We start from the raw sequence: 22,472 nt of genomic DNA, 5'->3' as shown, positions 1-22,472 counted from the left end.
GTTAGAAACAAACTGATTTAAGCATTGATGGAGACCTTCATAAATACATCATATTGTTCCTTTCACTGCTCTCATGATACACCAAACGCGTTTCGAAGTTTCAAACTTCTTCATCAGTGGTGAGCAGTGATGGTGTATTTGCCGCCTTATAAAGCTCATAGCTTAATTGGGGCGTGGATTAAATTTGCGGTCCTATACCCCCTAAAACATGGTCTGGAACGTATTTAAAAGTGGACTCAATATGGCAATAAAATATAAATAAATATAAAATATAATATATAGATACAGTCCTGATCAAAAGTTTTATACCACTTGAAAAATGGCAAAAAATCATATTTTACATTGTTGGATCTTAACAAGGTTCCAAGTAGAGCTTCAACATGCAACAAGAAGAAATGGGAGTGAGACAAAACATTTTTTGAGCATTCAATTAATTGAAAATAACGATTAAACTGAAACAGGCTGTTTTTCAGCTGATCTAAAGTTTAGGACCACATGCTTTTAAAGGGCAAATCTGTGCAAAGATGTGGATTCATTGTCATTTTCTGTCAGGTAGTCACACGTTGTGATGGTAAAGGCAAAAAAACTCTCCCTTTTTGAATGTGGTCGGGTTGTTGAACTGCATAAGCAGGGTCTCTCACAGTGCGCCATCGCTGCTGAGGTGGGACCCAGTAAGACAGTCATTTGGAATTTCTTAAATGATCCTGAGGGTTATGGAACAAAAACGTCAAGTGGAAGACCCAAAAAAATGTCATCAGCACTGAGCCGGAGGATCAAATTGGCTGTCCGTCAAGACACTGGACGATCCTCGACCCAAATTAAGGCCCTTACTGGTGCTGACTGCAGCCCGATAACCATCAGAGGGTATCTGAGACTGAAGGGCTTCAAAAACAAAAAGCGTCTTCAAAGACCTCATCTCCTTGAACGCCACAGAACTGCTCGTTTGTACTTTGCAAGAGAGCACCAAACATGGGACATTCAAAGGTGGAAGAAAGTTTTATTCTCTGATGCTAAATTTTTTTACCTTGATGGTCCTGATGGTTTCTAATGTTACTGGCATGACAAGCAGATCCCACCTGAGATGTTTTCTACGCTCCACAGTGGATGGGGCGCCATAATGGTCTGGGGTGCTTTTTTCTTCAGTGGAACAATGAAGCTTCAGGAAGTGCAGGGGCGTCAACCGGACGCTGGCTATGTCCAGATGTTGCAGAGAGCATTCCATATGACTGAGGGCCCTCGTCTGTGTGTTAACGACTAGGTTTTTCAACAGGGCAAAGTTACAGTACACAATGCCGCAGGACAAGGGACTTCTTCCAGGAGAATAACATCACTCTTATAGCCCATCCTGCGTGTTCCCCTGAACTAAATCCAATTGAGAACCTTTGGGGATGGATGGCAAGGGAGGTTTACAAAAATGGACAACAGTTCCAGACAGTAGATGGCCTTCGTGCGGCCGTCTTCACCACTTGGAGAAATGTTCCCACTCACCTCATGGAAACGCTTGCATCAAGCATGCTGAAACAAATTTTGGAAGTGATAAACAATAATGGCGGAGCTACTCATTACTGAGTTCAAGTTTGGAAGTTGGATTTCTGTTTTGGGGGAGTTGAGTTTTTTTTTGGAGGTGTGGTCATAAACTTTTGATCAGCTGAAAAACAGCCTGTTTCAGTTTATTCGTTGCTTTCCTTAAATTGAATGCTCAAAAAATGTTTTGTCTCACTCATATTTCTTCTTGTTGCATGCTGAAGCTCTACTTGGAACCTTGTTAAGATCCAGCCATGCTAAATATGATTTTTTTGCCATTTTTCAAGTGGTCTTAAACTTTTGATCAGGACTGTACTTCAGTACAGAATATCCATATGCACAACAAAATAACAAATTGCTGAATGTATTTACAATATGTCCATTTATCTGGTATATGATTGTTTTATTGCATCAAAAAACGCAATTGTGTTAGCTGTGCGCTTTGGATGTGTTTTCTATATGTTTTATGCCAATGTATAATTGGAATCTCTATGTATGCATGGATTTCATAAATAAAAATATAATTTTCTGCCTGCTGTAGTTTTCAACATCTATAATATGATATGCTAAGACTGCCTCTATCTAGCAACCATTGCACTTTTGATGGACTGACAGTTCATCATCACTACCAGGTTGTTAGAAATATTAGCCAGGCAATCGGCGGCTACACCTACTACGGTTGAGGATATACAGTTGACTCTTCTTTTATTATACCAACTGAGTGGGAGTAGAACATAAATGTATTTCTTTATAGATTTTAATATTGTTTTCTTGTGTGTTTATATATAATAAATGTTTGAGATTTGATCCCATGCCATTCGGTAGTTCATCCAGCACTAGATATTGAGTGCCCTCCAATATACGTGTATCTTACATATTTAATTCTTGGACTTGGGTGTTTCTTTGGAGTGGGCACCAATTCCATTGATCGGGGTGAGTCGAGCCACTGGTTACACTTACCTTTTTTACAATTTTCCTCGTAGCCATCCAGTGAGCTCCTCATCTTTGGAACATGGATATCTGGAGCTGCATGGGGAGCAAATGTAAACGTATAGAATCCTATTCCTTCGATCAAGGGGAACTATGTATTGAGGCTAGCAATTCCTCTAGACCCACTGCCGATTTATTCAGGGATCTGGAGAAATTATTAAACAGACATTTAACAAAAAAGGAGGTGGAAGTTATTAAAGAATTACAATCAACACAAAACATTATTATCAGACCAGCAGATAAGGGAGGGGCTATAGTTATTTTAGATACGGAACAATACAATCAGGAATGCAGACGTCAATTGTCAGATCAATTAACATACAACAAATTAAAAAGCGACCCCAGTATCATATATCATAAACAATTTACTGAGTTATGTAAGGAAGGTTTAGACAAGGAAATCCTTAAGGAACAAGAGGATAAATATATAATAGGTACGCAGAAAATAATTCCAGTCTTTTACTGTATCCCCAAGATACATAAGAATTACAATAAACCACCGGGGAGACCAGTAATTTCTGAAATAGACTCCATTACTTCCAATCTGTCACAATATATAGATAGAATTCTCCAACCGGTTGTTAGGAATAGGGTTTAGCGAACCTGAACTGTAAAGTTCGGGTTCGTACTGAACTTTAGGATTTTTGGACCCGAACCCAAACATTTTAGTAAAAGTTCGGGTTCGGGGTTCAGCGATTTCTCAGCGCTTTTTGAATGGCTGCAGGGCAGCCAATCAACAAGCGTTTAACTCATGTGCCCTTAGAAGCCATTACAGCCATGCCTACTAATGGCATGGCTGTGATTGGCCAGTGCAGCATGTGACCCAGCCTCTATATAATCTGGAGTCATGAAGTGCTGCACGTCACTCTGCTGTTACTAGTGTAGGGATAGGATGCTGCTGCTGTGAGGGAGAGAATAGGAAAGACTCTGTCTGATATCACATCACAACTTGTTAGCTCTGCGATCTCAACAATTTTGTTTTGTGGGTGCAGTGCAACATTTTTGTACCCTGTCCTGAGCCCAGTGACACAGAAAAATAACTTTTATCCATCTGTCTGTTAGGTGGGCGTCGGCGGCCATTTTGTGCAAGTTCAGTGCACCAGCACAGCATATGTGCCAGGGACAATAATTAAATCCTGTTCCTTTGCTTCAGTGGGCAACATATACCCATTTTTTAAGAGCACCTGCACTACATATGTACCAGGGGAAGGGAAAATAATTTAGGTAATCCGTCTGTGAGTTCAGGGGGTGACATATTCAAAAGAAATTCAGTAAAGTACAATCCAAGTAAATCCATCTGTTAGTTTCCCTGGGGACACATTTTCTTGCCTTTGCTGCATTTGTGACAGTCCAATACAAGTGTTAAATACTGCTATTATATTCTGGTTAAAAAAAACACCCATTTTCTGCTAGATACTACATTTGGGACCTTTGCTGCATTTGTGACAGTCCAAGACAGCCGAGTCCCACACTCTTCAGCAGTAAGTACATGCAATAAAAGTCTTTTTCTGGGGGTTTGGTGATTACTGTAGCCAGTAGTGTATAGGCACAAAGGTAAATCCTGTTGTATATAGGCAAAAAGGTATATCCTGTTCGTGACGCCACTTTATGCAGTGACCAGGAACGGGTTCGCTGATGCCACTTTTAGTTCAGTGGCCGGGTCAGGTGGATAATATATCCTGTATATGTCATGACGCCAATTGCAGCGTGTGCAGGGTACTATCCCAGGGCCCTTCCAAGTGGTGTAATGACCTATAATGTCTCTATAACTTTGTGGTAGTTGTGTCACGGTGTCTCCTACCTGGGTATTGCCAGACTCCTGTCTCACTTGCAATAAATTTGAGTGTAGTGATAGTAGGAGTAATAGAGAGACTTTGCAGAATAAATTATGTCCAGACCTTTAGAAGAAGTTCAAACGTTGCTTTACTTGAAATAACTTGCATCCAAGCAGTATACAGCTTTGGTCTCTTGGTCCCAGCAGGTTTTGGCAATGATTGGCAGGAATGGGTACTTCTGCTTTAAATGTGGAGCTTGCAAGATAAAACGTCTACTTGATAGCTCTGTAATTGTGGCAGGATTAGCTTCTACACTTATCTGTAACTTCTGCTGTGTGGGGTCAGGCTAGCTGAGGAGGAATGAGCTTCTCCTAGGCACTGGACTTATCTCACAGATGGATTCTCAGGGGATGCTTTCTTCCTGGAACTCTGGAGTTTGCCTGTAGTTTCTGCTTTCCTCATCCAGCAGAGCTGAGGGTGCTCAGACTGGGATTATGGCTAAGTCTCAGCCGAGATTAGGTCCATGCTGTCTTCCCTATGCAGGGGGTAAACTATATCTCGTTCTAACAGTTTTTTCCATCCCTTGCTGCAGGAAGAGGGACTAGCCCAACTCTCTCTAGAAGGAGAGGGGGGGGGGGGGGGGGGCAGAATAGAACAGGATTGTTCCACTCTGAACTGACATAACATTAAGACTATCTCTGCCAATGATGCTGCCACCCGCTGGTAACCAGGATAATTACATTAACAATTGCATTTAACATAGATTCAATGAATCAAAACGTTTAATCAGTCTGGAATTGCATCTTGCTACCCTGAGCGAATACCATCTTGCACACAGGATACCAAGAGGGATACGCTCTCACCTTAGACCGGACCTATTCGTGAATAATGCTGAATTTTGTGCCAGATTTGTTCAAATATCAAACAAATATGCGTTTGACATTATTTTGTTGAATGTCGAATTTCTACAGAAAGAAAAAGCATCAGTACAAATGAATCTAGATGACATAACAGAGAAGTTAAAAATGTGTCACCTACTGAGGACTTTGAAATCTATATGTCCAATTGTATGTCTCATTTAGACAAATTTAGAGGCGATCTACAGAGCAAGAAACGGCGTAAATGGATGCGAGACATGGATGACTACTCCACAGGCTATGTGTACAACTGGAAAGGGGATCAGAGGAGAAATCGGAAGACAGGTGGAGAGAAATATGGATCTACCTCTCCATCCACTCCAAAGAAGTCACAGGGTCATCCGACCAGAGATAATGCTACAGGGCCCAAGATGGACTCTAACCCCTCGACTTCATCTACACCTTTTTTAGGGGGAGATCCCGCAATGGCAGGACACGCCGAAGGGGGCAAGCGACAACACAAACAGAGTAAAAGGGCAAAATATGCAGGCCCAGCGCGGCAGAACTTTGAGACGCAAGATATAGTGGTAAATATATCTTCTGTTAATGCCGCACAGTTATCTAAATTGAACAAAGGTCTGTCCTATTGTCCCATGAGTACAACTAAGTGGTTTGATCTAGAAATGGATCTCCAGAGGTTTTTACGTGCAATCAAATTGAAAGTGTGGTTCGCGGACCAAAAGGACAGACCTCCATCTGAGGTCACACATACTAGTGAGTTGAATTTGAAAAGCATGGGTTTATTTGTAAAGAGTAAGTTTTCTCCAGCAATTAATCATCCTGCTATTGAAACTTTTGGTATCGCAGTCAAACGCGACATTGAGAGACTCAAACAGGATTCTTCCCAGCAACCACTTAAGTTCGCTAACATGACTACAGCAGAGATGGCGGCACTTAGGGATCTGGCTTCGGACCGCAACCTCACCATCAAGTCTGCCGACAAAGGTGGTGGGGTTGTGGTCATAGACACCAGATCCTACGTGGCCGAAATCAGGCTGCAGCTTGCATATACTAACGTATATGAAAGGATTTATAATGACCCCAAGTTTGTGTTACTCAGAGAGCTGAAAGAGCTATTGATTGGAGTTAAAGATAAGGGCATTATCGATGACAAGATTTTTTATATTGTGATAAACCAGTTACACCTATATTGTACACCTTACCAAAGATTCACAAGTCACTGACCATCCATCCAGGGCGCCCAATTATCTTGTGTAGAGACTCATTGTTTTGTAAAGCGGCTATATTTTTAGATAAAATTTTGTGTCCATTTGCTATGTCAGCTAGATCCTACATTAGAGACACCAATGATTTTTTGACTAATATTGACAATTTATGTATTCCTAGAGGGTCGTTATTGGCTTCCTTCGACGTGGTAAGCTTATACACTTCCATAGAACATGAATTGGGAATACGGGTTATTCAAGAAATTTTACAGAAGACACATTATAGTACTGACTGCCAACAATTTTTGATTGCTTTGTTGAGGTTTATTTTGCAATTGCGGGGGACCACGATGGGGTCCAATGTGGCGCCGACCTATGCAAATCTTTACATGACACATCTTGAGGAGTCTGTCGTCTACATGAGCCACCACTTCAGCCATGTGCTGGCGGTACATCGACAACATTTTCCTGATTTTAGTCAGCGCCACAGAGGACCTCATGGCGGTTCACCATTTTTTTAATACCATTGACCCCAGTGTCAAATTTACTTTGACACATTCAGAGGGAACCATACAGTTTTTGGACACTAGTCACCGATTTGTATGTGAAACCCACAGACAAAAACACTCTATTACGCTTTGAGAGTCACCACCCTAGACCCATGATCAGGTCACTTCCATTTAGCCAATTGCTCAGAGTCAAGAAAATTGTGCAAGATCCCACTTCAGTAGATATTAGGCTGCAAGAAATGGGGTCTAAATTCCGGACACGTGGATACCCAAAAAAACTGTTCCAAAAACATCTAGACAGAATTAAGCCCCTCACCAAAGAGGCCATTAGGGAGGGATTAGGTGATACCACACACTCTAAGGCCCGTATTCCCTTTGATTAAAATCAAACTCGTCCCATGTTATTTATTTGTCAGACTCGTCTCATGTTATTTATTTGTTGATTTGCCCTTGTCATCTCCTATACATAGGTGAAAGTACTTGGGACTTAAAAACCCGACTCAACCAACATAGGTATACCATTAGGAAACAAAAAATGGATCTTCCCATATCAAAACATTTCACTAAAGCTAAACGCTCTGAAAGGGATTTACGGTTTAGAATTTGGAACAGATACCTCTTCTGAGACGAGGTGGTGGCAGGACCAAATTATTGAAGAGAAGATAACTTTTTTCGATTTATACTCTAGGGACTCTGAAGCCACAGGGTCTAAATGTAGAATTCAGGGTCATTTAGTTACCAGTTATGTATGTGCTCTTTACTTGTATCCTTTTTAGGGGAAACAACATGTGCTATATGTCTAACTGTGTTCCCCTTTTTTTGTAGGACAACAATTTTTACTCTATTGTCAGGAATGGTCACATTTGGAGAAGACTGGAGGAATTATTAACATAGTATTATTATGCAGGCGTTCCACTATTATACGTTACAAAATAATAATTTTTGGTTGGGATACCACTTTATTGGACTTTATGAACAGTGACAATCCCTGTCTGCGACTCGGTGCCTCTCTAGCCCCCAATGGGACTTGAGTGACACTGGTTCCTGACGGGTTGGTTTGTCCATTAGTCATTTACCATATTATATCATGTATTGTTCCGATGTAGTCTATGCGCGACTCCGATTACATCACTGTGATACCCTGATTCCCAGCCCTAGTGTGGTGGGATTTTGACATGGAGCAGATATGCTGACAGGTCTGGACAGTGAGGTGTATACGGTCTGACACTCTGTGATGCCCCCCTGATACAGACATTCCGGTACGGAGACTGGTGGTTACCCGCCGATCTTCCGTTTGCGGATCAGCTTTTATCTGCTGAAAACTGCGGAGCTTTGGACACTTTGAGTGTGTCTTTGTAATTCTGTATAGGGAACTTGCCGGCCTGTATGGGCATGAGCATGCGCCCTGCTAGAAAGATAGATAGCGGCCATCTTTATTGTGGTTCCCATATTCTCCTATATCAACTACGTGTCTCACGAGAGTACATGAAGCGGCGCATGCGCAGACCGCCCTTCCGAACGCCAGCAGACTCCACTATGTCTCCATGACTCAACGTGACTCAGCCAAAGTTTTTTTTAAGGTTTTAATCAACTTGTGATTGTTATGCACTGTGTACATGTTATATGCTGATTGGTAATCATGTATGTTTATTGATATTTCCACTGTATTGATCACGTTATGCACTTTATATGATGATGTTCACCAGGGCCGTTTCTAGGGGCGGGCGGGACGGGCGGCCGCCCGGGGCGCTGTCAGCAGCAGGGGGCGCCCGTTGAGGTAAAAAAAAAAAAAAAATCGTTATGAAGGTAAATGATCGGGCGGCCGGCCGGCCGGCGGCGCCCCTCATGCTGAGCCTCCTGAGCGGCCGGCTCAGTGCTGCGCAGCCTGCCTGCGCTGCAGACTGCTGAGTTATTAGTGTAGCGTGGCCGAGCTCTGTTCGGTCCGGCCCGCGGTACAGGAGCATTTGTTTCTTGTACCCGGCCGGACTGAAAGGAAGTGCACACTAAGTGAGCACTTCCTGTCAGCCGGGTACAGGAAACAAAAGCTCCTGTACCGCGGAGCGAACAGAGCTCGGCCACGCTACATTAGAGGTGACAAGGGGGAGGAAATGAGAGTGAGGGGGGGGGGGAGTAGAATGAGACTGAGAGTGAGGGGGGGGGGAGTAGAATGAGACTGAGAGTGACAAGAGGGGGGGGGGGAGTAGTAGAATGAGAGTGACAAGAGGGAGGGGGAGTAGTAGAATGAGAGTGACAAGAGGGGGGGGGAGTAGTAGAATGAGAGTGACAAGGGAGGGGGGGGGGAGTAGTAGAATGAGAGTGACAAGGGAGGGGGGGGAGTAGTAGAATGAGAGTGACAAGGGAGGGGGGGAGAAGAGAGTGACAAGGGAGGGGGGGGGAGAAGAGAGTGACAAGGGAGGGGGGGGAGAAGAGAGTGACAAGGGAGGGGGGGGGGGAGAAGAGAGTGACAAGGGGGGGGGGAGAACAGAGTGACAAGGGAGGGGGGGGGGAAGAGAGTGACAAGGAAGGGGGGGAGAAGAGAGTGACAAGGGAGGGGGGGAGAAGAGAGTGACAAGGAAGGGGGGGAGAAGAGAGTGACAAGGGAGGGGGGAGAAGAGAGTGACAAGGAAGGGAGGGGGGAGAAGAGTGACAAGGGAGGGGGGGGAGTAGTAGAATGAGAGTGACAAGGGAGGGGGGGAGAAGAGAGTGACAAGGGAGGGGGGGGGAGAAGAGAGTGACAAGGGGGGGGGGGAGAAGAGAGTGACAAGGGAGGGGGGGAGAAGAGAGTGACAAGGAAGGGAGGGGGGAGAAGAGTGACAAGGGAGGGGGGGGGAGAAGAGAGTGACAAGGGAGGGGGGGAGAAGAGAGTGACAAGGGAGTCCGCAGAGCCAGACCAAGACTGCAGCCAGAGACCAGATCATCTAATTGTCCTGGTGGTAAGTAGACAATGCAATATGTGTATTATTTAATTGTTTAGTTATTAATACTACATTTTGCGGACCGCACATTGCCGGCACTAAGAGAATATGCCTATTCTTGTCCGTTATTGGGGACAAGAATAGGACATGTACTATTTTTTTTCAGGTTCGGAATTGCAGATCCGGGTCCGCAATTCCGGATCTGATAAGGGGGGGGGGGGGGCGGGGGGGCCAATTTTTATCTTGCCTAGGGCGGCAAAAATCCTTGCACCGGCCCTGGTCAGACTTACTGACGTCACGCGCCTGCTCCTCCCACTAGGCGGCGCAGGCGCGTGACATACAGTGACTGAGTGAGCGCCGCACTGCCTGCCTGTTACCGCCCGCCCTGAGCCCCTGAGCAGTGCTGATGCCTGCTGTGAGGCGAGTGATGGTCTGGGGGGGCATTAATTACAATGGGGGGGGGGGGGCATTAATTACAATGGGGGGGAATTAATTACAATGGGGGGAATTAATTACAATGGGGGGGCCACTGTGGGAGACATGAAAATGGGGGCCACTGTCACTGTGGGGGACATTAAGTTTAATAAGGATCACTATGGACATTATTTAGAATGGAGGCTGCTGTTGGTGTCATTACTCATTATAACTGTATAATGTCTGATAGGCCTAGTCCTGAGCTGAGTTATATTACCCTGCCCATGCCCTGTATAATAATGTACCCATCCCTGATACCCCTAAGGCTACTTTCACACTAGCGTTCGATCGGATCCGTTCTGAACGGATCCAATCATATTAATGCAGACGGTGGCTCCGTTCAGTACGGATCCGTCTGCATTAATAACTTAGAAAAAATTCTAAGTGTGAAAGTAGCCTGAGCGGATCCGTCCAGACTTTCAATGTAAAGTCAATGGGGGACGGATCCGCTTGAAGATTGAGCCATATTGTGGCATCTTCAAACGGATCCGTCCCCATTGACTTACATTGTAAGTCTGGACGGATCCGCACGCCTCCGCACGGCCAGGCGGACACCCGAACGCTGCAAGCAGGCGAGCGGAGCGGAGGCTGAACGCCGCCAGACTGATGCAGTCTGAGCGGATCCGCATCCATTCAGACTGCATCAGGGCTGGACGGAAGCGTTCGGGTCCGCTCGTGAGCCCCTTCAAACGGAGCTCACGAGCGGACAGCCGAACGCTAGTGTGAAAGTAGCCTTAGTTATATTACCCCGCTGGAGTAATATAACTAAGGGGTATCAGGGTACATTATTATACAGGGCAGGGTAATATAACTCAGGACTAGGCCTATCAGACATTATACAGTTATAATGACATCCACAGCAGCCTCCATTCTAAATAATGTCCATAGTGATCCTTATTAAAAATAATGTCCCACCACAGGCAGGCAGTGCGGACGGCGGCGCTCACTCACTGTACCTCACGCACTGCGTGACGTACAGTGAGTGAGGTCAGCACCGCCGCCCGCACTGCCTGCCTGTCTGTTACCGGGGGGGGGGGGGGGGGGGGGAGTTTTTTTGACACTCGCCCTGAGAGAAATTTTACCTAGAAACTGCACTGATGTTCACAATCAATTTGGGTATAATCATGATTGTAGATGAATTGTATTTTTTATATTGTTATATTCTTGACGCACTTGCACTTTATTACTTAATCATGGATCTGCGATTATGAAATTGTTTGCACTATTTATGTATGCCACTATGCACATGTTATTCAGCTAGACAAAGGCTCCAATGAGAGAGCTGAAATGTTGCTGCTAGATGGGTGAATAAACCATCCACTTTTTTTCACTAATCTGGAGTGCTGCCTTTTTTCTTCTATATGTACTTGGGACCTTGGTCACAGGCCCCCATAAGGACTTGCACCCGTGTTTAATGTGTGCTGCTTTTTTCTTTTCTTCTCTAAATATATATATATATATTGTGGTAAGGTGAACAGAAAAGTGTATGGTAAAGTCCTGGAAGGGGTGTATATCCCACTCAGCTTCCTCAACTGGGTGAGGTAAATAAAATCCAGAAGGTTAAAATGGTCTCAGCAATGTGTAGGTTGCTCAGACAGTTTTGTTAAGTTTATGGGCTGGATTGGTAGAGGGACCTCCCCAGTCCACCCCATTCTGGGACAGGTTTTCCCCTAGCCTGAAGGATGGGATCATCAAGGGGAAATAAAGCACAGTCCAGGCTGTCAGTCTGGGGAGAGTAATGCCTGGAGAAAGCCTGGGAAGCTGGCTGCCCTGCTGGCTAGAGAAGCCGAGTGCTCTGTGTGACCTGTGTTCAATAGGTGAGCTAGGATCTTCACTGTATTAGCCAGAGCCCAGACGGGCAGGTGTTTATTTTAGTTTGGTTTATGTTTTGTGGTGCTGGACCTTCACCTTACCCAGTGAATTATAACTGGGGTTGCCTGTATTGCCGGAGTGTGATAACTAAAGCAGCATTTGAACTTTAACACTGTGGTCTGCAAGAGAATCTGTCATTGCCGCCCAGCCTGAGAGTGTAACCCCTTACAATATATACAGGTCCTTCTAAAAAAATTAGCATATTGTGATAAAGTTCATTATTTTCTGTAATGTACTGATAAACATTAGACTTTCATATATTTTAGATTCATTACACACCAACTGAAGTAGTTCAAGCCTTTTATTGTTTTAATATTGATGATTTTGGCATACAGCTCATGAAAACCCAAATTTCCTATCTAAAAAAATCTGCATATTTCATCCGACCAATAAAAGAAAAGTGTTTTTAATACAAAAAAAGTCAACCTTCAAATAATTATGTTCAGTTATGCACTCAATACTTGGTCGGGAATCCTTTTGCAGAAATGACTGCTTCAATGCGGCGTGGCATGGAGGCCATCAGCCTGTGGCACTGCTGAGGTGTTATGGAGGCCCAGGATGCTTCGATAGCGGCCTTAAGCTCATCCAGAGTGTTGGGTCTTGCGTCTCTCATCTTTCTCTTCCCAATATCCCACAGATTCTCTATGGGGTTCAGGTCAGGAGAGTTGGCAGGCCAATTGAGCACAGTAATACCATGGTCAGTAAACCATTTACCAGTGGGTTTGGCACTGTGACCAGGTGCCAGGTCGTGCTGAAAAATGAAATCTTCATCTCCATAAAGCTTTTCAGCAGATGGAAGCATGAAGTGCTCCAAAATCTCCTGATAGCTAGCTGCATTGACCCTGCCCTTGATAAAACACAGTGGACTAACACCAGCAGCTGACCTGGCACCCCAGACCATCACTGACTGTGGGGACTTGACACTGGACTTCAGGCATTTGGGCATTTCCCTCTCCCCAGTCTTCCTCCAGACTCTGGCACCTTGATTTCCGAATGACATGCAAAATTTGCTTTCATCCGAAAAAAGTACTTTGGACCACTGAGCAACAGTCCAGTGCTGCTTCTCTGTAGCCCAGGTCAGGCGCTTCTGCCGCTGTTTCTGGTTCAAAAGTGGCTTGACCTGGGGAATGCGGCACCTGTAGCCCATTTCCTGCACACGCCTGTACACGGTGGCTCTGGATGTTTCTACTCCAGACTCAGTCCACTGCTTCCGCAGGTCCCCCAAGGTCTGGAATCGGTCCTTCTCCACAATCTTCCTCAGGGTCCGGTCACCTCTTCTCGTTGTGCAGCGTTTTCTGCCACACTTTTTCCTTCCCACAGACTTCCCACTGAGGTGCCTTGATACAGCACTCTGGGAACAGCCTATTCGTTCAGAAATTTCTTTCTGTGTCTTACCCTCCTGCTTGAGGGTGTCAATGATGGCCTTCTGGACAGCAGTCAGGTCGGCAGTCTTACCCATGATTGCGGTTTGGAGTAATGAACCAGGCTGGGAGTTTTTAAAAGCCTCAGGAATCTTTTGCAGGTGTTTAGAGTTAATTAGTTGATTCAGATGATTAGGTTAATAGCTCGTTTAGAGAACCTTTTCATGATATGCTAATTTTTTTTAGATAAGAATTTTGGGTTTTCATGAGCTGTATGCCAAAATCATCAATATTAAAACAATAAAAGGCTTGAACTACTTCAGTTGTGTGTAATGAATCTAAAATATATGAAAGTCTAATGTTTATCAGTACATTACAGAAAATAATGAACTTTATCACAATATGCTTATTTTTTTAGAAGGACCTGTATATGTCACTTTTAGTTAGTAGTATTTTTGATTTTTGAATCCGCAGCGTGTGTGGGTCCTGCACCTGCTGAGCGCCGGTCAGTACTGTCAATTACTGACTGCGTCTGCTCAGGTTTAGTGACTTTTTTCTTATATATATATATTTTTTGGAGCCTTTTTTTCTAGATTTTTATCTAATTCTTTCACTTATATTTTTCTCTTTTCTTTCTAATTTTTCCTTTATCATAAATTTTATTTTAATTAATTCATTACAAGCCCCCTCACGTGTTAAATCACTACATACACCCCCTGACACTTTTCACTTTACATACACCAATAAAAATAAAAATGTCCAATTCATCCCAGAGAATGTACTCTGCTGAAGAGGCATACGCCATCCTTGCCTCTGAAACGGAGTCTGCAAGTGAGGGAGAAGAGGATGCCACATTCCTCTACTCCTTCATCATCATCGTCATCCGGTGATGAGGGACCCTCAAGGAGACGCCCTAGGAGAGATGAAGTAGCCCCCCCCCCAGTGATCCTCTATGGTCGACACCGCCTGAGGATTATGAGCCCCAAATTCCAGAGTTTGTGGGAAACTTTGGAATCCAGATTGACTGCACAGGCTTCACAGAAATAGATTTTTTCAAAATCTATTTCTCTGACGATCTCATCAATTTGATCGGGACCCAAACAAATTTGTAAGCCCAGCAATTTATTTCTCAAAACCCAACATCCTCATATGCTAGACCCCTAGGTTGAACCCCTGTAAATGCAGCAGAGATTATGAAGTTTTGGGGGCTGTTGCTGCATATGGGCCTTGTAAAAAAATAAATAAAAATGAGACAATATTGGAGTTCAGATGTCTTGTACCACACTCCAATTTACAATATGGCCATGTCCCGCTCAAGATTTGAATCCATTTTGAAATTCCTACATTACAATGATAATGCACAGTGCTCCCCCCAAAATGACCCAAATTTTGACCGTCTATTTAAAATAAGACCCCTTCGGGAGCTACAACCCCCTGAATGCCCCCCCATCCTAGAAGTTACTGGCAAGATTGTGTGGGACTTACTGCACCCACTACTGGATAATGGTTATCACCTCTATGTAGATAACTATTACACCAGCATACCCCTATTCATGTCCCTAAAAGCCCGAGGTACTGTGGCTTGCGGCACAGTGCAAAAAAAATCTGAGAGGGCTCCCTAGATCCCTGGTTGGGCAACTACTCCGAAAAGGTGACAGTAAGGCTCTCCTCCATGAGAACATGCTGGCGGTTAAGTACAAGGACAAGAGGGATGTCCTTGTACTAACCACCATTCACACTCACACCAGTTCTCCAGCCCCAGTGCGAGGTACCACTACCCCTGTCAACAAGCCTGACTGCATCCTTGATTACAACAGGCACATGGGAGGGGTTGATCTGTCCGATCAAGTTCTGAAGCCCTACAGTGCCATGCGTAAAACTAAGGTGTGGTACAAAAAGCTTGCCGTATACATTGTACAGATGGCAATGTACAGTGCATACATTTTACATAGAACTGCAGGCCAGACAGGAACTTTCCTTCAGTTCATCCTTTATGCTCCCTGTAATATTTCCATATCTCTGATTTAGTCCACCTCACTTGCATACCCACTTTCCAACAACCACTACATAATCTTTTCTGTGAGACACCTGTTGGGTAAAAAGTACCCTTTCCACCACTTAAAATGTCTGTACGGGGGTGCTCTTTCCAAAATGGGGTCACATCTTGGGGTTTTTCATTTCTGGGGACCTCTGGAAATTTTTTAAATGCGACATGGCAGCTAAAATCCATGTCTGCCAATTCAGGCCTGCAAAAAACATATTTTGCACTTTGCTTGTAGCGGGCTGTTGTGCGCCAATACAGCAGGCTACGAGCACATATGGGGTGTTTGCAAAATGGGAAGAAAATGGGGAACATATACTGGGGTGGATTTTCTCCTTTAACCCCTTGTGAAAGTGAAAAATTGGGGTCTGCTAGTACTTTTTAATGTTTACAAATATGTGCTTTGAAATCCTCTAGTATTTCTGCCTTCTGTGAGACACCTGTTTGGTAAAAAGTACCCTTTCCACCACTTAAAATGTCTGTAGGGGGTTTCCCTTTTCAAAATAGGGTCACTTCTTGGGGTTTTTCATTTCTGGGGACCTCTGGAAATTTTTTTATTGCGACATGGCAGCTAAAATCCATGTCTGCCAATTCAGGCCTGCAAAAAACATATTTTGCACTTTGCCTGTAGCGGGCTGCTGTGCGCCAATACAGCAGGCTACGAGCACATATGGAGTGTTTGCAAAATGGGAAGAAAATGGGGAACATATACTGGGGTGCATTTTCTCGTTTAACCCCTTGTGAAAGTGAAAAATTGGGGTCTGCTAGTAATTTTTACAAATGTGTGCTATAAATTCTTGCCTTCTGTGAGATACCCGTTTGGTAAAAAGTACCCTTTCCACCACTTAAAATGTTCATACGGGGGTGCTCTTTCCGAAATAAGGTCACTTTTTGGGGGTTTTCATTTGTGGGGACCTCTGGAAATTTTTTCAATGTGACATGGCAGCTAAAATCCATGGCTGCCAATTTAGATCAGCAAAATCCATATTTAGCTGTTTGACTCTAGAACCCTACCATGCGTCCATACATTATTTTATGAGCACATATTGGGTGTTGGCATATTCGGGGGGGAAAGGGGAACAAAATGTGGGGTGCATTTTGTCCTGCTACCCCTTGTGAAAGTGAAAAATGTGGATGTAAAGCTAATTTTTCTGGAAAATTCAGTGAAACGCCCGATGGGTCTAAGTGCTCACTACACACCTTGAAATATTCCTTGAGGGGTGTCGTTTCCAGAATGGGGTCACTTTTTGGGGATTTACACTCTAGGGGTACCACAGGGTGTCTTTATATGCGACATAGTTCCCAAAAGCCAATCCTGCAAAATCTGTCCTCCAAAAGTCCTATGGCGCTGCTTCCCTTTTGGACCCTGCCATGCACCCATACATCATTTTATGAGCACATATTGGGTGTCAGCGTAGTCAGGGGGAAATGGGGAACAAAATGTGAGGTGCATTTTGTCCTGTTACCCCTTGTGAAATTTAAAAATGTGGGTGTAAATTTTTAGGAAAAAAAATATTAATTTTTCTTTTTCACAGCCAAGCGTTTCCTAATTCTGTGAAACGCTCGATGGGTCAAAGTGCTCACTACACACCTTGAAATATTCCTTGAGGGGTGTTGTTTCCAGAATGGGGTCACTTTTGGGGAGTTTACACTCTAGGGTTACCTCAGGGTGTGTTCAATTGCAAGATGGCGCCTGTGAATTATTCCGGTGAAATCTGCCTTCCAGAAGCCATTTGGTGCTCCTTTCCTTCTGACCCCTGTGGTACGCCCATATAGCAGTAGACAAGCACATATGGGGTATTGCTGTAATCAGGAGAAAATGGGCAATAAATTAGGGGGTACATTTTCTCCAGTTCCCCCTTTTGAAAGGGAAAAATTTGGGGCTAAAATACATTTTTCTTGAAATAATTTTCAGGTTTCATTTTCACAGCCAATTCCATGTTTTACCTTTGATGACAAAGTTCTCACTACACATCTTGAAATATTCCTTGAAGGGTGTAGTTTCCAGAATGTGGTCACTTTTTGGGGATTTCCACTGTAGGGGTACCTCAGGGTGTCTTTATATGCGACATAGCTCCCAAAAGTCAATCCTGCAAAATCTGTCCTCCAAAAGCCCTATGGCGCTACTTCCCTTTTGGACCCTGCCATGCACCCATACATCATTTTATGAGCACATATTGGGTGTTGGCGTATTCGGGGAGAAATGGGGAACAAAATGTGTGGTGCATTTTGTCCTGTTCCCCCTTGTGAAAGTGAAAAATGTGGGTGTAAAGCAACTTTTTATGGAAAAAATTTTAATTTTTACATTTTCATAGCCAAGCGTTTCCCAATTCTGTGAAACGCCCGATGGGTCAAAGTGCTTACTACACACCTTGAAATATTCCTTGAGGGGTGTCGTTTCCAGAATGGGGTGACTTTTTGGAAGTCTCCACTGTAGGGCCACCTCAGAGTGTCTTCACATGCGACATAGCTCCCTATTACCATTTCAGCTAAATCCGCTCTCCAAAAGTCATATGATGCTCCTTCCACTATGAAGCCTGCTGTGCGCACTGTGAGACAGTAACAGGTCTCACGCAGGTTGGAGGCAAGGAAGGGGTGGATAGTGCGGTCCACACCCCTGTTCCACCACAGGTGAGACAAGCTGGAGGCAATCAGCCTGGCATAAAGCACCTACCAGGGTGTCAGAAGGGGGTAGGTGTGTTACCTGTAGACAGATGCCTGGAGGCTCTGTCTGTGTGGTCTTAGCTGGGCAAGGCTGAGGGACCACAGGGCTGGGAGATAGCCTGGAGGTGGGGGACAAAGCGACGCCTGGGAGGGTCGCAGGGCTATAGTCAGGCGGACTACTAGGCCCCAATCCCCCACAAGAGACATTTGTCTGGTGGACAGAGGCCTGGAGGCTCTGTCTGTGTGGTCTCAGCTGGGCAAGACTGAGGGACCACGAGGCTGGGAGATAGCCTGGAGTTGGGGGACGCAGCGACGCCTGGGAGGGTCGCAGGGCCATAGTCAGGCAGACTACTGAGCCCCAATCCCCCACAAGAAACACTGGACTGGAGGCTGGGGGACATTGGCTGAACAGAGGTGTGAACTGTAACTTAGGTGAGTCAGGAAACTCTGTGTTAGTTAGAGCCTAGCCGGGCAAGTGTTTATTATTTTGTCATTTTGTTGTTGCTGGTGTTGCACAATAAATGCACTGTTTGGACATTATATCCGTGTCTGGTGAAGTAACCTGTGAGAATGACCCCCGGAGAAGAGCTAACCCCCCACAGCACATACATCAGTTTTTGAGAACACATGGGGTGTTTCTGTAAACCCCACATTCAGGGTAATAGATTTTGAGTTTTGTTTGGCTGTTAACCCTTGCTTTGCTACTGGAACAGATGGATTAAAATGAAAAATCTGCCCAAAAAGTGAAATTCAGAAATGTCATCTTCATTTGCCATTCACTCTTGTGGAACACCTAAAGGGTTAACAAAGTTTGTAAAACCAGTTTTGAATACCTTGAGGGGTGTAGTTTCTAAAATGGGGTGATTTATAGGTGGTTTCTGATGTAAGCCCCAGAAAGTGACTTCATAACTGAATTGATCCAGAAAAATTTGGGTTTTGGAAATAGTTAAAAATGTTAAGATTTGCTTCTAAACTTCTAAGCCTTCTAATGTCATTTTGAAAATGATCCAAACATGAAGTAAACATATGGGGAATGTAAAGTAATTACAATTTTTGGAGGTATTACTATCTATTATAAAAGTTGAGAAATTGAAATTTGGAAATTTGCTAATTTTTCAAAAATTTTTGTAAAATTTTGTATTTTTAAAAAAATATAAAATATTTTTTTTACTCCATTTCACCAGTGTCATGAAGTACGATATGTGACGAGAAAACAATCTCAGAATAGCCTGTATAAGTAAAAGCATTTTAAAGTTATTACCACATAAAGTGACACATGTCCAATTTTCAAAAAATGGCCTGGGCAGGAAGGTGAAAACAGGGCCGTGGTTGAAGGGGTTAAAAAAAAAATAATAATAACAAAAAAAAAATAAAAAAAAATTTCTTTCGCAAAATCCATGGGTCCAAAATCCAAATGGCTCCCCTTTCCATCTGAGTCGTGTTGTGTCCCCAAACAGCAGTTTATGACCACATTCGTGCCTCATTCACATAATACGGAAGAAAACACGGGCGTTAAAAATGGTTCAGCAGTCAGTTTTTCAGGCCATTTTGCATCTGTGACAAACTCCCCTCTTTTGAGGTTCTCACGAGTGCTTGGAGAGGACTACTTGCCAGCCTCTTACCTCTTTTTACGGTGGTCACTAAGGGGCCTTAGACTGTCCTGCCTATAGTTAGTTGCAGGCCGGCGCGGGGGGGCCCCTAAGGACTCGGAGGCCCGGGGGCAATTGCCTCCCTTGCCTCTATGGAAGCGCTGGCCCTGACCCCAGAGAATCTGTCCGGGAGGGCAACTTTAGGTTCAAGACAGGCCTGGTAACCACCACCACTAGGACCAGCAGCCTGTGGTCTCTGCATCTGCCAGATGGTCGTGCAGAGGTCAGCTACCTCCAAAGACAGCACTTGCAGCTTAACTGCCAGTGCAGCAATAGGAACCATGGCTGCACACAAACAAAAATGACGGTTTTGGCGGTTTATAATGTCACGCTTCGGTGTGGGAGGGAAACACCACACCGAGCATAGGAGGGAAGAGGGAAACAGGGAATCAGGCCTGAGAACTAGGGAAGAAAGATGGACACCTCCTAGTAAAACCCTAACCAAAATCCTGACTTGACTACCAGTATGGACAGACCCTAGAGGTAGGTGAGTTCATACGCAGGAATACCTAGAGTCGTATCTATCCCTATAGGACCCTGGTATTAATGGCAGGGATGAGACTACCTGTTCCTCCAAAAGGAAGGACGAATAGGAGTCTCCTTCAGGCCTTATACAAACAATAGGGAAAAGCAACACACAGAACCCAAACAAAATACAAAAGGGAAAGGAAACGCTTAACTTCAAAGGAGCAATGGAAGCACCAGGAACACCGCCAAGATCCACACACCAGCTATCCACAACTGAGACTGAAGCTATAAACCGTGAAAATCAGGAGTTTGAGCAGCTCTCACCTGCCAAGGATTCCACTGATATAGCGCGGACCGGCTCCTTCACCCGAATTGACCTGCATTCCTGTACCTGGATTTTACTGAATATTGAATAAAGCTTTGGATTACCACGAATACAAGCTGGACCAACAATTCCTTTTTTTCCTGAAGCTATAAACCGTACTGCATTGTGGGAGAAGCAACAATAAATAAGGAAGGTTAAATGACCACATAAGCAACACCTGAAGGCAAGGAGTGTGGCCATTACCAGAAACAACACAGACGCCTATTGATCCACAAGGAAAATCTGTCAGATCAAACCACGTTGTCACGATCAGTGTGGGGGGAAAACTCCACAATGAACACAGGAGGGAAGGGGAACAGTAACTGGGCCTGGAAACTAAGGAAGAAACAGGTCACCTCCTAGACAACCCCAATCCGGGCCCTGACCACCTATCAATATGAATAGACCTTGAAGGTAGGAATATTCCTATGCAGGATACCTAGGCCCTGATTTCCCTATAAGGCCCTGGAATAAGTTTAGGACCAGAGACAACCCATTCCTCCCCAGATGGACGTCAAACTGTCACGGTGGCTGATCACAGAGAACAGTGAACGAGCGCTGTAAGTGTCCAGCAAGGTCAGTACCCTTAAAAAAGCCTTCCGGACACCTGATCTATCTGTGCGCCAAATTTTGGGTCAAATGGTTCAGTCATCTGGATGCCTATAGAGGACAGACACGGTGGCTGATAACAGAGAGCAACAGTCGAGTGCATCGGGACGTTTACATGGCTGCCAACTGTCCTGATTTTTAGAGACAGTCCCGGCAAATTCGGGCAATCCCATGGCCAAAAATGGACGGGGGTTAACGTAAACACCACTGAAAAAAGGGAGTTCCCAGTGGGCGGGGCTTAGATGCCCCGATTTTACCAACTAAAACATTGGTAAGCATGCCTTTAGGACAACCGTCCCTGACACCCGATCTACCTGTGCGCCCAATTTGGTGTCCAATGGTTTAGGAGTTTGGACGCCTATAAAGGACAGAAGGACAGACATTGATTTTTATACTATTGATTAGTGTTGAGTGAATCTGGACTTTGATCTGAATTTCAGGATAAATTTGATTTGCCGCAAAGCCGAATTTCCTCGTGTTTTTTGGTAGCGTATCGCTTTGACTGGAAATAGTGTAAAAAAAATTTTTTTTAAATCATATTTGCTTACTCTATTTGCTCGTGACATAGCTGATATAAATAATACAGTGTGAAATAAAAAAATTAAAAAATTATAATCATACTCACCTCGTCCATTTGCTCACAACAGGCCGGCCGCCGCCATGTTGCTTGAAATCTCACTTGAAATCCCGTGCACGGTGACGTATGACATCACCACGCCGTGCGGCGTGATGGCATCGTCACGGCCCACACAAGATTTCACGCCAGATTTTCAATCAAGATGGTGGCGCCCAGGCTGTCGTGAGCAAATGGACGAGGTGAGTATGATTTTTTTTTTGTGTTTTTTTCCCCATTTCACACTGTATTATTTATATCAGATGCCGCGATCAGCTATGAACGCGGAATCTGAGGGGTACAATGACCAGGGGGGGGGGGGGGGGTTGGGCGGCGCAATCTGCGTTCCCTGTCGTTGCACAAAGAAATGTGATTTGTGATTAAGTCATTCGTCACGAAGCACATTTATTAGTAAAAATGTTTTTTTACTAAATCGGTCATTTCTATAGATAGCAACCAAAACTGAACAACTACTAGAAAGTGTCAGGAAAAAAACCCCCGTCCGAATCGCTTAAATAAAAACTCTCCAACATTATTACCTCGAAAAGTGACATCAAAATG

Source organism: Bufo gargarizans, chromosome 5 (genome assembly GCF_014858855.1).
Source record: "Bufo gargarizans isolate SCDJY-AF-19 chromosome 5, ASM1485885v1, whole genome shotgun sequence".
NCBI classification, from domain to species: domain Eukaryota; kingdom Metazoa; phylum Chordata; class Amphibia; order Anura; family Bufonidae; genus Bufo; species Bufo gargarizans.
The sequence above is the reverse complement of the archived record's forward strand: the minus strand, read 5'-3'. Positions refer to the sequence as shown.